Source organism: Anomaloglossus baeobatrachus, chromosome 2 (assembly GCF_048569485.1).
Source record: "Anomaloglossus baeobatrachus isolate aAnoBae1 chromosome 2, aAnoBae1.hap1, whole genome shotgun sequence".
Taxonomy (NCBI): Eukaryota; Metazoa; Chordata; class Amphibia; order Anura; family Aromobatidae; genus Anomaloglossus; species Anomaloglossus baeobatrachus.
Genome location: NC_134354.1, coordinates 344,032,898 through 344,044,453, shown reverse-complemented (window position 1 = coordinate 344,044,453; position 11,556 = coordinate 344,032,898). Strand labels below are relative to the sequence as shown.

The following is an 11,556-nucleotide window of genomic DNA, read 5'->3' as shown; positions in this document are numbered from 1 at the left end:
TGTGAAATCCTGCAAAGCAATGGCAATTGAAAACGAGTTTTGAACGCCAGGGGAAAAAAATTATTAGTTCTGTTGGTGATGGAAGCCAAAACATCCCATCATTCGGCAACAAAGCCAAGAACTTCATATATTGTAGTTTGATAGGGTATTATTTCAATACCAAGAACAGATTGCTTTTACTGGGGATTGAACCAGTGTTAAGCAGACGTGTTGACTACTACACTATGAAACCTTCTGGAAAGTTACTGTGTATTGGCAAGCAAAGCAGAATTGTAACTGATGGGGCCTTTTTATTGCTGAAGAAAAGTGTTTTTGGTAATGAAACATTTCCAATTTTTATTACATATTTTACCAGTTTTATTCCTACAAAGGGATATTGCTTAAATTGAAGATTACATTGAATGTGTTACTTTTTTCTACACAGTTTAATCGTTTGCTTTTGTATTTATGGGAACTATAAATTTTGAAACAAACAGGATTGTTATAATATGGGATTATGTTTTCTGCTAAAATGTTCAATAAAAAAGAAACCCAAAATCGTAGTTCTCCTTGTGATAGAAGCCAAAATGTATTGTCATTTGGCAACGAAACCAAGAATTTCATACTTTACAGGTTAATAGGAAATTACTTCAACACCGAAAACAGATTGGTTTCACTAGGTATTGAACCCAGAACGTTCTGCATATGAAGCAGACTTGATGACCACCACACTTTAAAACCTGTGATTCCTGCAAAGTAATGGCAATTAGAGACGAAATTTGACTGCCAGGAAAAATAAAAAATTCGTAGTTCTGTTGGTTATGGAAGCTAAAACATCCCGTCATTCGGCAACAAAGCCAAGAACTTCATGTATTGCAGTTGGATAGGGTATAATTTCAACACCAAGAATGAACAGACTGGTTTTACTGGGGATTAAAACCAGGACCTTCTGCGTGTTAAGCAGACGTGATGACCTTCTACGTGTTAAGCAGACATGATGACCACTACACTATGAATCCTGATGAAAAGTTACTGTGTATTGGCTAGCAGAGCAGAATTGTGACTGACAGGGCCTTTTTATTGCTGAAGGAAAGTATTTTTGGTAATGAAACATTTACAATTTTTATTACATATTTTACCAGTTTTATTCCTACAAAGGGATATTGCTTAAATTGAAGTTTACATTGAATGTGTTACTTTTTTCTACACAGTTTAGTCGTTTGCTTTTGTATTTATGGGAACTATATATTTTTAAACAAACAGGATTTTTATAATATTGGATTATGTTTTCTGCTAAAATGGACAATAAAAAAAGAAACCCAAAATAGTAGTTCTCTTTGTGATGGAAGCCAAAATGTATTGTCATTTGGCAACGAAACCAAGAATTTTATATATTACAGGTTGATAGCAAATTACTTCAAAAGCGAAAACAGATTGGTTTCACTGGGGATTGAACCCAGAACGTTCTGCATATGAAGCAAACTTGATGACCACCACACTTTAAAACCGGTGATTCCTGCAAAGTAATGGCAATTAGAGACGAAATTTGACTGCCAGGAAAAAAAAATTCGTAGTTCTGTTGGTTATGGAAGCTAAAACATCCCGTCATTCGGCAACAAAGCCAAGAACTTCATGTATTGCAGTTGGATAGGGTATTATTTCAACACCAAGAACAGACTGGTTTTTACTGGGTATTAAACCCAGGACCTTCTGCGTGTTAAGCAGACGTGATGACCACTACACTATAAAACCTGTGAAATCCTGTTGATAGCAAATTACTTCAACAGCGAAAACAGATTGGTTTCACTGGGGATTGAACCCAGGACCTTCTGCGTGTGAAGCAGACATGATGACCACTACACTATGAAACCTGTGAAATCCTGCAAAGCAATGGCAATTAAAAACGAGTTTTGACCGCCAGGGGAAAAAAATTATTAGTTCTGTTGGTGATGGAAGCCAAAACATCCAATCATTCGGCAACAAAGCCAAGAACTTCATATATTGTAGTTTGATAGGGTATTATTTCAACACTGAGAACAGATTGCTTTTACTATGGATTGAACCAGTGTTAAGCAGACGTGATGACTACTACACTATGAAACCTTCTGGAAAGTTACTATGTATTGGCAAGCAGAGCAGAATTGTAACTGACGGGGCCTTTTTATTGCTGAAGAAAAGTGTTTTTGGTAATGAAACATTTACAATTTTTATTACATATTTTACCAGTTTTATTCCTACAAAGGGATATTGCTTAAATTGAAGATTACATTGAATGTGTTACTTTTTTCTACACAGTTTAATCGTTTGCTTTTGTATTTATGGGAACTATAAATTTTGAAACAAACAGGATTGTTATAATATGGGATTATGTTTTCTGCTAAAATGTTCAATAAAAAAGATTGAACCCAGGACCTTCTGCGTGTGAAGCAGACGTGATGACTACTACACTATGAAACCTGTGAAATCCAGCAAAGCAATGGCAATTGAAAACGAGTTTTGACAGCCAGGGGAAAAAAATTATTAGTTCTGTTGGTGATGGAAGCCAAAACATCCCATCATTCGGCAACAAAGCCAAGAACTTCATATATTGTAGTTTGATAGGGTATTATTTCAACACCAAGAACAGATTGCTTTTATTGGGGATCGAACCAGTGTTAAGCAGACGTGATGACTACTACACTATGAAACCTTCTGGAAAGTTACTGTGTATTGGCAAGCAGAGCAGAATTGTAACTGATGGGGCCTTTTTATTGCTAAAGAAAAGTGTTTTTGGTAATGAAACATTTACAATTTTTATTACATATTTTACCAGTTTTATTCCTACAAAGGGATATTGCTTAAATTGAAGATTACATTGAATGTGTTACTTTTTTCTACACAGTTTAATCGTTTGCTTTTGTATTTATGGAAACTATACATTTTGAAACAAACAGGATTGTTATAATATGGGATTATGTTTTCTGCTAAAATGTTCAATAAAAAAGAAACCCAAAATCGTAGTTCTCCTTGTGATAGAAGCCAAAATGTATTGTCATTTGGCAACAAAACCAAGAATTTCATACTTTACAGGTTGATAGGAAATTACTTCAACACCGAAAACAGATTGGTTTCACTGGTTATTGAACTCAGAACATTCTGCATATGAAGCAGACTTGATGACCACCACACTTTAAAACCTGTGATTCCTGCAAAGTAATGGCAATTAGAGACGAAATTTGACTGCCAGGAAAAAAAAATAATTCGTAGTTCTGTTGGTTATGGAAGCTAAAACATCCCGTCATTCGGCAACAAAGCAAAGAACTTCATGTATTGCAGTTGGATAGGGTATTATTTCAACACCAAGAACAGACTGGTTTTACTGGGGATTAAACCCAGGACCTTCTGCGTGTTAAGCAGACGTGATGACCACTACACTATGAAACCTGTGAAATCCTGTTGATAGCAAATTACTTCAACAGCGAAAACGGATTGGTTTCACTGGGGATTGAACCCAGGACCTTCTGCGTGTGAAGCAGACGTGATGACCACTACACTATGAAACCTGTGAAATCCTGCAAAGCAATGGCAATTGAAAACGAGTTTTGACCGCCAGGGGAAAAAAATTATTAGTTCTGTTGGTGATGGAAGCCAAAACATCCCATCATTCTGCAACAAAGCCAAGAGCTTCATATATTGTAGTTTGATAGGGTATTATTTCAACACCAAGAACAGACTGGTTTTACTGGGGATTAAACCCAGGACCTTCTACGTGTTAAGCAGACATGATGACCACTACACTATGAATCCTGATGAAAAGTTACTGTGTATTGGCTAGCAGAGCAGAATTGTGACTGACGGGGCCTTTTTATTGCTGAAGGAAAGTATTTTTGGTAATGAAACATTTACAATTTTTATTACATATTTTACCAGTTTTATTCCTACAAAGGGATATTGCTTAAATTGAAGTTTACATTGAATGTGTTACTTTTTTCTACACAATTTAATCGTTTGCTTTTGTATTTATGGGAACTATAAATTTTGAAACAAACAGGATTGTTATAATATGGGATTATGTTTTCTGCTAAAATGTTCAATAAAAAAGAAACCCAAAATCGTAGTTCTCCTTGTGATAGAAGCCAAAATGTATTGTCATTTGGCAATGAAACCAAGAATTTCATACTTTACAGGTTAATAGGAAATTACTATAACACCGAAAACAGATTGGTTTCACTGGGTATTGAACCCAGAACGTTCTGCATATGAAGCAAACTTGATGACCACCACACTTTAAAACCGGTGATTCCTGCAAAGTAATGGCAATTAGAGACGAAATTTGACTGCCAGGAAAAAAAAAATCGTAGTTCTGTTGGTTACGGAAGCTAAAACATCCCGTCATTTGGCAACAAAGCCAAGAACTTCATGTATTGCAGTTGGATAGGGTATTATTTCAACACCAAGAACAGACTGGTTTTTACTGGGGATTAAACCCAGGACCTTCTGCGTGTTAAGCAGACGTGATGACCACTACACTATAAAACCTGTGAAATCCTGTTGATAGCAAATTACTTCAACAGCGAAAACAGATTGGTTTCACTGGGGATTGAACCCAGGACCTTCTGCGTGTGAAGCAGACGTGATGACCACTACACTATGAAACCTGTGAAATCCTGCAAAGCAATGGCAATTGAAAACGAGTTTTGACCGCCAGGGGAAAAAAATTATTAGTTCTGTTGGTGATGGAAGCCAAAACATCCCATCATTCGGCAACAAAGCCAAGAACTTCATATATTGTAGTTTGATAGGGTATTATTTCAACACCGAGAACAGATTGCTTTTACTGGGGATTGAACCAGTGTTAAGCAGACGTGATGACTACTACACTATGAAACCTTGTGGAAAGTTACTGTGTATTTTCAAGCAGAGCAGAATTGTAACTGATGGGGCCTTTTTGTTGCTGAAGAAAAGTGTTTTTGGTAATGAAACATTTACAATTTTTATTACATATTTTACCAGTTTTATTCCTACAAAGGGATATTGCTTAAATTGAAGATTACATTGAATGTGTTACTTTTTTCTACACAGTTTAATCGTTTGCTTTTGTATTTATGGGAACTATAAATTTTGAAACAAACAGGATTGTTATAATATGGGATTATGTTTTCTGCTAAAATGTTCAATAAAAAAGAAACCCAAAATCGTAGTTCTCCTTGTGATAGAAGCCAAAATGTATTGTCATTTGGCAACGAAACCAAGAGTTTCATACTTTACAGGTTAATAGGAAATTACTATAACACCGAAAACAGATTGGTTTCACTGGGTATTGAACCCAGAACGTTCTGCATATGAAGCAAACTTGATGACCACCACACTTTAAAACCGGTGATTCCTGCAAAGTAATGGCAATTAGAGACGAAATTTGACTGCCAGGAAAAAAAAAATTCGTAGTTCTGTTGGTTAGGGAAGCTAAAACATCCTGTCATTTGGCAACAAAGCCAAGAACTTCATGTATTGCAGTTGGATAGGGTATTATTTCAACACCAAGAACAGACTGGTTTTTACTGGGGATTAAACCCAGGACCTTCTGCGTGTTAAGCAGACGTGATGACCTTCTACGTGTTAAGCAGACATGATGACCACTACACTATGAATCCTGATGAAAAGTTACTGTGTATTGGCAAGCAGAGCAGAATTGTAACTGACGGGGCCTTTTTATTGCTGAAGAAAAGTGTTTTTGGTAATGAAACATTTACAATTTTTATTACATATTTTACCAGTTTTATTCCTACAAAGGGATATTGCTTAAATTGAAGATTACATTGAATGTGTTACTTTTTTCTACACAGTTTAATCGTTTGCTTTTGTATTTATGGGAACTATAAATTTTGAAACAAACAGGATTGTTATAATATGGGATTATGTTTTCTGCTAAAATGTTCAATAAAAAAGATTGAACCCAGGACCTTCTGCGTGTGAAGCAGACGTGATGACCACTACACTATGAAACCTGTGAAATCCTGCAAAGCAATGGCAATTGAAAACGAGTTTTGCCAGCCAGGGGAAAAAAATTATTAGTTCTGTTGGTGATGGAAGCCGAACCATCCCATCATTCGGCAACAAAGCCAAAAACTTCATATATTGTAGTTTGATAGGGTATTATTTCAACACCGAGAACAGATTGCTTTTACTGGGGATTGAACCAGTGTTAAGCAGACGTGATGACTACTACACTATGAAACCTTCTGGAAAGTTACTGTGTATTGGCAAGCAGAGCAGAATTGTAACTGATGGGGCCTTTTTATTGCTGAAGAAAAGTGTTTTTGGTAATGAAACATTTACAATTTTTATTACATATTTTACCAGTTTTATTCCTACAAAGGGATATTGCTTAAATTGAAGATTACATTGAATGTGTTACTTTTTTCTACACAGTTTAATCGTTTGCTTTTGTATTTATGGGAACTATAAATTTTGAAACAAACAGGATTGTTATAATATGGGATTATGTTTTCTGCTAAAATGTTCAATAAAAAAGAAACCCAAAATCGTAGTTCTCCTTGTGATAGAAGCCAAAATGTATTGTCATTTGGCAACAAAACCAAGAATTTCATACTTTACAGATTGATAGGAAATTACTTCAACACCGAAAACAGATTGGTTTCACTGGGTATTGAACCCACAACGTTCTGCATATGAAGCAGACTTGATGACCACCACACTTTAAAACCTGTGATTCCTGCAAAGTAATGGCAATTAGAGACGAAATTTGACTGCCAGGAAAAAAAAAAAATTCGTAGTTCTGTTGGTTATGGAAGCTAAAACATCCCGTCATTCGGCAACAAAGCCAAGAACTTCATGTATTGCAGTTGGATAGGGTATTATTTCAACACCAAGAAGAGACTGGTTTCACTGGGGATTGAACCCAGGACCTTCTGCGTGTTAAGCAGACGTGATGACCACTACACTATGAAACCTGTGAAATCCTGCAAAGCAATGGCAATTGGAGACGAGTTTTGACCGCCAGGGAAAAAAAAAAAAATCTTAGGTCTGTTGGTGATGGAAGCCAAAACATCCCATTATTCTGCAACAAAGCCAAGAACTTAAATATTGTAGTTTCATAGGGTATTATTTCAACACCAAGAACAGACTGGTTTTACTGGGGGTTAAACCCAGGACCTTCTGCGTGTTAAGCAGACATGATGACCACTACACTATGAATCCTGATGAAAGGTAACTGTGTATTGGCTAGCAGAGCAGAATTGTGACTGACAGGGCCTTTTTATTGCTGAAGGAAAGTATTTTTGGTAATGAAACATTTACATATTTTATTACATATTTTACCAGTTTTATTCCTACAAAGGGATATTGCTTAAATTGAAGTTTACATTGAATGTGTTACTTTTTTCTACACAGTTTAGTCGTTTGCTTTTGTATTTATGGGAACTATATATTTTTAAACAAACAGGATTTTTATAATATGGGATTATGTTTTCTGCTAAAATGGACAATAAAAAAGAAACCCAAAATAGTAGTTCTCTTTGTGATGGAAGCCAAAATGTATTGTCATTTGGCAACGAGACAAAGAATTTTATACATTACAGGTTGATAGCAAATTACTTCAACAGCGAAAACAGATTGGTTTCACTGGGGATTAAACCCAGGACCTTCTGCGTGTTAAGCAGACGTGATGACCACTACACTATGAAACCTGTGAAATCCTGTTGATAGCAAATTACTTCAACAGCGAAAACGGATTGGTTTCACTGGGGATTGAACCCAGGACCTTCTGCGTGTGAAGCAGACGTGATGACCACTACACTATGAAACCTGTGAAATCCTGCAAAGCAATGGCAATTAAAAACGAGTTTTGACCGCCAGGGGAAAAAAATTATTAGTTCTGTTGGTGATGGAAGCCAAAACATCCCATCATTCGGCAGCAAAGCCAAGAACTTCATATATTATAGTTTGATAGGGTATTATTTCAACACCAAGAACAGATTGCTTTTACTGGGGATTGAACCAGTGTTAAGCAGACGTGATGACTACTACACTATGAAACCTTCTGGAAAGTTACTATGTATTGGCAAGCAGAGCAGAATTGTAACTGATGGGGCCTTTTTATTGCTGAAGAAAAGTGTTTTTGGTAATGAAACATTTACAATTTTTATTACATATTTTACCAGTTTTATTCCTACAAAGGGATATTGCTTAAATTGAAGATTACATTGAATGTGTTACTTTTTTCTACACAGTTTAATCGTTTGCTTTTGTATTTATGGGAACTATAAATTTTGAAACAAACAGGATTGTTATAATATGGGATTATGTTTTCTGCTAAAATGTTCAATAAAAAAGAATCCCAAAATCGTAGTTCTCCTTGTGATAGAAGCCAAAATGTATTGTCATTTGGCAACGAAACCAAGAATTTCATACTTTACAGGTTGATAGGAAATTACTTCAACACCGAAAACAGATTGGTTTCATTGGGTATTGAACCCAGAACGTTCTGCATATGAAGCAGACTTGATGACCGCCACACTTTAAAACCTGTGATTCCTGCAAAGTAATGGCAATTAGAGACGAAATTTGACTGCCAGGAAAAAAAAAAATTCGTAGTTCTGTTGGTTATGGAAGCTAAAACATCCCGTCATTCGGCAACAAAGCCAAAAACTTCATGTATTGCAGTTGGATAGGGTATTATTTTAACACCAAGAACAGACTGGTTTTACTGGGGATTAAACCCAGGACCTTTTGCGTGTTAAGCAGACATCACTACACTAAGAAACCTGTGAAATCCTGTTGTTAGCAAATTACTTCAACAGCGAAAATGGATTGGTTTCACTTGGGATTGAACCCAGGACCTTCTGCGTGTGAAGCAGACGTGATGACCACTACACTATGAAACCTGTGAAATCCTGCAAAGCAATGGCAATTGAAAACGAGTTTTGACCGCCAGCGGAAAAATTTTTTTAGTTCTGTTGGTGATGGAAACCAAAACATCCCATCATTCGGCAACAAAGCCAAGAACTTCATATATTGTAGTTTGATAGGGTATTATTTCAACACCGAGAACAGATTGCTTTTACTGGGGATTGAACCAGTGTTAAGCAGACGTGATGACTACTACACTATGAAACCTTCTGGAAAGTTACTATGTATTGGCAAGCAGAGCAGAATTGTAACTAACGGGGCTTTTTTATTGCTGAAGAAAAGTGTTTTTGGTAATGAAACATTTACAATTTTTATTACATCTTTTACCAGTTTTATTCCTACAAAGGGATATTGCTTAAATTGAAGTTTACATTGAATGTGTTACTTTTTTCTACACAGTTTAATCGTTTGCTTTTGTATTTATGGGAACTATAAATTTTGAAACAAACAGGATTGTTATAATATGGGATTATGTTTTCTGCTAAAATGTTCAATAAAAAAGAAACGCAAAATCGTAGTTCTCCTTGTGATAGAAGCCAAAATGTATTGTCATTTGGCAACGAAACCAAGAATTTCATACTTTACAGGTTGATAGGAAATTACTTCAACACCGAAAACAGATTGGTTTCACTGGGTATTGAACCCAGAACGTTCTGCATATGAAGCAGACTTGATGACCACCACACTTTAAAACCTGTGATTCCTGCAAAGTAATAGCAATTAGAGACGAAATTTGACTGCCAGGAAAAAAAAAATATGCGTAGTTCTGTTGGTTATGGAAGCTAAAACATCCCGTCATTCGGCAACAAAGCCAAGAACTTCATGTATTGCAGTTGGATAGGGTATTATTTCAACACCAAGAAGAGACTGGTTTCACTGGGGATTGAACCCAGGACCTTCTGCATATGAAGCAGACTTGATGACCACCACACTTAAAAACCTGTGAAATCCTGCAAAGCAATGGCAATTGGAGACGAGTTTTGACTGCCAGGAAAAAAAAAAAATTCGTAGTTCTGTTGGTTATGGAAGCTAAAACATCCCGTCATTCGGCAACAAAGCCAAGAACTTCATGTATTGTAGTTGGATAAGGTATTATTTCAACACCAAGAACAGACTGGTTTTACTGGGGATTAAACCCAGGACCTTTTGCGTGTTAAGCAGACGTGATGACCACTACACTATGAAACCTGTGAAATCCTGTTGATAGCAAATTACTTCAACAGCGAAAACGGATTGGTTTCACTGGGGATTGAACCCAGGACCTTCTGCGTGTGAAGCAAACGTAATGACCACTACACTATGAAACCTGTGAAATCCAGCAAAGCAATGGCAATTGAAAACGAGTTTTGACCGCCAGGGGAAAAAAATTATTAGTTCTGTTGGAGATGGAAGCCAAAACATCCCATCATTTGGCAACAAAGCCAAGAACTTCATATATTGTAGTTTGATAGGGTATTATTTCAACACCAAGAACAGATTGCTTTTACTGGGGATTGAACCAGTGTTAAGCAGATGTGATGACTACTACACTATGAAACCTTCTGGAAAGTTACTGTGTATTGGCAAGCAGAGCAGAATTGTAACTGATGGGGCCTTTTTATTGCTGAAGAAAAGTGTTTTTGGTAATGAAACATTTACAATTTTTATTACATATTTTACCAGTTTTATTCCTATAAAGGGATATTGCTTAAATTGAAGTTTACATTGAATGTGTTACTTTTTTCTACACAGTTTAATCGTTTGCTTTTGTATTTATGGGAACTATAAATTTTGAAACAAACAGGATTGTTATAATATGGGATTATGTTTTCTGCTAAAATGTTCAATAAAAAAGAAACGCAAAATCGTAGTTCTCCTTGTGATAGAAGCCAAAATGTATTGTCATTTGGCAACGAAACCAAGAATTTCATACTTTACAGGTTGATAGGAAATTACTTCAACACCGAAAACAGATTGGTTTCATTGGGTATTGAACCCAGAACGTTCTGCATATGAAGCAGACTTGATGACCGCCACACTTTAAAACCTGTGATTCCTGCAAAGTAATGGCAATTAGAGACGAAATTTGACTGCCAGGAAAAAAAAAAATCGTAGTTCTGTTGGTTATGGAAGCTAAAACATCCCGTCATTCGGCAACAAAGCCAAAAACTTCATGTATTGCAGTTGGATAGGGTATTATTTTAACACCAAGAACAGACTGATTTTACTGGAGATTAAACCCAGGACCTTCTGCGTGTTAAGCAGACGTGATGACCACTACACTATGAAACCTGTGAAATCCTGTTGATAGCCAATTACTTCAACAGCGAAAACAGATTGGTTTCACTGGGGATTGAACCCAGGACATTCTGCGTGTGAAGCAGACGTGATGACCACTACACTATGAAACCTGTGAAATCCTGCAAAGCAATGGCAATTGAAAATGAGTTTTGACCGCCAGGGGAAAAAAATTATTAGTTCTGTTGGTGATGGAAGCCAAAACATCCCATCATTCGGCAGCAAAACCAAGAACTTCATATATTGTAGTTTGATAGGGTATTATTTCAACACCAAGAACAGATTGCTTTTACTGGGGATTGAACCAGTGTTAAGCAGACGTGATGACTACTACACTATGAAACCTTCTGGAAAGTTACTATGTATTGGCAAGCAGAGCAGAATTGTAACTGA

The 11,556-nt window shown here is 36.3% G+C and overlaps 4 non-coding genes across 4 annotated transcripts; all 4 read right to left on the bottom strand.

The window, feature by feature from the left end:
• Window positions 1-3,448: 3,448 nt before the first annotated feature.
• TRNAV-CAC (transfer RNA valine (anticodon CAC)) lies at window positions 3,449-3,521 on the bottom strand. Its single transcript has one exon. It is a non-coding gene; the product is annotated as a tRNA-Val (tRNA).
• Window positions 3,522-4,543: 1,022 nt separating this feature from the next.
• On the bottom strand, window positions 4,544-4,616 carry TRNAV-CAC (transfer RNA valine (anticodon CAC)). The gene has a single exon. It is a non-coding gene; the product is annotated as a tRNA-Val (tRNA).
• Window positions 4,617-6,856: 2,240 nt separating this feature from the next.
• TRNAV-AAC (transfer RNA valine (anticodon AAC)) lies at window positions 6,857-6,929 on the bottom strand. The gene has a single exon. It is a non-coding gene; the product is annotated as a tRNA-Val (tRNA).
• A 781-nt stretch (window positions 6,930-7,710) lies between these two features.
• TRNAV-CAC (transfer RNA valine (anticodon CAC)) lies at window positions 7,711-7,783 on the bottom strand. Its single transcript has one exon. It is a non-coding gene; the product is annotated as a tRNA-Val (tRNA).
• Between the last annotated feature and the right edge of the window lie 3,773 nt (window positions 7,784-11,556).